Source organism: Girardinichthys multiradiatus, chromosome 1 (assembly GCF_021462225.1).
Source record: "Girardinichthys multiradiatus isolate DD_20200921_A chromosome 1, DD_fGirMul_XY1, whole genome shotgun sequence".
Taxonomy (NCBI): Eukaryota; Metazoa; Chordata; class Actinopteri; order Cyprinodontiformes; family Goodeidae; genus Girardinichthys; species Girardinichthys multiradiatus.
This window is the reverse complement of record NC_061794.1, coordinates 23,866,032-23,869,260: the sequence shown is the minus strand read 5'-3', so window position 1 is coordinate 23,869,260 and position 3,229 is coordinate 23,866,032. Positions and strand designations below refer to the sequence as shown.

The window sequence follows — 3,229 nt, the reverse complement described above, 5'->3', positions numbered from 1 at the left end:
CTGCATTGGCAAGCTTTTACAGCCGGTCTGGCACCTTCTGGCATCCTCACGGAATCCCGTGCCACCCTGCGGCAGGCTGTGGCAGTTCCGGTGGCAGCTTCGGAACTGCCACCGGAACTTCCAGTTCTGCCTGCCACTGCCACAAATTGAGCTCTGCCCTGCTGCAATTCAATAAATTTCTCGGCACGTTTGCAATGTAATGCAATGCAGACGTGCACAGCGCCCCCTACCAAACAAGATGGGTAGCTCGGTCAGCAGGGAGCTGAGGAAGAGCGGCTGCTGACGTCACTCTTCTGCGCCCGCAGCTCGGAATGCTTTTTCGTTTTCGAGTTCTGGGCAGTACTTTGCGGGCAGACCACGAAAACGAAAAAGCAATGTCTGCTTTGTTTTCTTTTTGATTATGGTATAAAATGTGCAGTCATGAAGAAGAAAATGCAAATGCAAATAGGATGATTGATTACTAATTTTATTTATGGGTCAAATAATGCAGCCACATTCTTAAAATGTAAAAGCATTTCTGTAAATGCTCTTTCATTTTCAAATTTTACATTTCAAATTGAATTTTGGTATCAATTTGCTGGGGTACATTTTGAAAAATAAATCTCAAATGTCTTTTTCTTTTTCATTTTAATTTAGTGAAGGAATGAGCAGTCTTGAAGAAGAAAATTAAAATGCAAATAGTACGATTGATAACTAATTTCATTTATGAGTCAAACAGTGCAGCCACTTTCTTAAAATGAAAAAGCATTTCTGAAAATGCTTTTTCATTTGAAATATGGTAACGATTTGCTTCCATAAAATATGACTGTCGGGCTCTGGGAGTTCCCGTTTGTATTTTTGTGTCTGCTATTTACTTTGCTTCGCCTCTAGGTGTCGCTTGTGTGCTGTTGGGTTTGGACAGGTGTTCTCCATCTCCGTGATCAAGCTGGGAGGTTTATAAGGAGCATGCTGCCAGCACTTCAACGCCTGAGTGTTTTGCCTCTGTGGTACATTCAACTGGGTGAGTTTATGATACCCATGTTTATTCTAAGCTTTGACTTATCAGTCTTGTCCTTGCTTATTTTCCAGGTTCAGTTTTGGACCCAGTTCAAGCTCCTTGAAGAACCTACCTGACCTCACCTTCGTTGCCAAGATTTCCAGTCAAGCTTTGCTGGCAGCCGTTGGACTCCATAACCTCAGCTTCTGCGAGCGAAACCTGTCCACCCTCCAGTGAGCGGCACCACTGGACCAAATCACTAAGAAAACAACGAATCAAAGATCTGATCGGTGCAAAGGATCAGTTATCAGGGTGACCAGGCTTACCAAACTTACCAGACCCAGAATAACTCCCCTCCGGCGAACCAGCACCTGCAACAAACTGTAAGATATCTCACACCGCAAAATCCCCATTGTCATCATCCTCTACTTACCTGTTACCTTTCCATGCAGCCGAGAGGTTCCAGTCTCAGATCCCACCTCCATCGGACCTGTGAACAGATAAACACGTTAAACTTCATTTTCTCTCTGAGTGTTTTCTGCATGTGGGTCAGATTGGCAGCCAAAATGACAGTGATAGTCACAGTCAGGTGTAACACCAGCCCATGCCTACTTTGAACTGAAAGAAAAGGGGAAAAAAGCATTAATCCTTCAGGTTCACCGAGCTACGCACTGCAAGGCTGTGCTGCTGTCACACAAAAAGAGATTTTGTTTGCTTCTGATTAAGATTTAATTTGTGTTAGAGACAATTTCAAGCCAGGGAATTTTAAAACAAGAAGGAATTTGGAATTAAATGAGGTAAATATTTGAAAGAAATATACAAGAAAAACATTTGCCTAACAGAACCAGTTACATCTGCTGACGCTCCAGCTTTGTAGGAGAGACTACAGTCTTACAGCTGGACAGCATCATTTATAGTTTCAGCGCTCCATTGGCCACATTGAAGTACTCCACTGCACGGCTAGTGAGCAAATCTCCTGTTTAAGAAAGGGCCCATGTTTTTTTTTTGTTTTTTTTTTTCAGTGTTAGAAATATATTTGTTTCTTTTGATTCGTTTGTTCATCACTCTCACTGCAACAGAAAAAAATAAGGGAAAATGGGAAAATTTTTAGTTTTCATTTAGCTTCATAATAATTGTCCACAGACACTTTAAAAAGCCAAAACCTCAATCTTACTTTCTGAAATATCCAAGTCTGAAGCATTTGGACATAATGACAGCTCTGTTCTACAATGAAATATTCTTCAAACATACAACTAATGTAATCCATAATATTTGTGCACTCAGTTAATGTCACACAGTGTATGTTTCAAAATATGACTGATGGGAATTGTTACTGTGTACTTCTTAAAGTAACTGACTAATTTCAAAAGGGGAAAGTTTTAGTTTTAAAGCAACAATTGTGTTTGTGTAGACTGGCTGGAGAAAAAGATTCAAAAGCCAATTGTAATTGTTTTATCTTCACTACCAAAAAATACATCGATCAATTTTAAAGTCATCCACCTCTGCACAGTGTATTACTTTATCAATGATATATGAGGACATTTTCTGATCATTTTTAATGTCAATACTTTATAGTATACATTATAGACCAATAAATGACCAACCATCTCCAGTAGAGTACTATCATAAATAGAAGCTCCACAGCTACTAAATAAAAGGTAATCTGAAAGTAGTTTGGACTTACATGGGTCCATGGGGTCAGAGGGAGGTTTGATAGGAGGTCCATGATCTGTCCTCTGCTGAACCTCCTCACTTCTCCATTACCTTCCAAAGCGACCATGAAGTGAAGAGCAAACTGTTGACAGGAAAGGAGGTCCAATTAGATGCCTTAAATAGTTCTGGTCCAATTAGATCCCATAAACAGTCCTGGTCCAATTAGATCCCATAAACAGTTCTACCTAATGAAACTTTCAGCTACATAATGTAAAAATACAGACTAGTACACAATAATACATTATAGTGTTTAAAACATCTGTAGTGTATGGACAAAAGCTACAAAGAAATTGTATCACCAAAAAATCTTAATAGTCCAAATATATAACAACAATTATATTATATTATTACCTCGTTAGGTTCTTTCAACCACAAGCAATGTTTATCAATTTAAACATTTAATTAATTCAACCATTTGTTGTTCTTCAGAATTAAAACGTAAATTATAACGAATGTAGTTAAACAACTAAATTAATGTCAATCTAATAAAAACATCACTGTTTTTTCGACCCTGAAGCGAAACTTTACTTCAACATCAAA

The 3,229-nt window shown here is 38.8% G+C and overlaps 1 long non-coding RNA gene across 1 annotated transcript; it reads left to right on the top strand.

Annotated features, from left to right (window-relative positions):
* Positions 1-985: 985 nt before the first annotated feature.
* On the top strand, positions 986-1,495 carry LOC124874898. The gene is made up of 2 exons (XR_007039913.1): positions 986-1,359; positions 1,429-1,495. It is a non-coding gene; the product is annotated as an uncharacterized LOC124874898 (long non-coding RNA).
* The last annotated feature ends 1,734 nt before the right edge of the window (positions 1,496-3,229 follow it).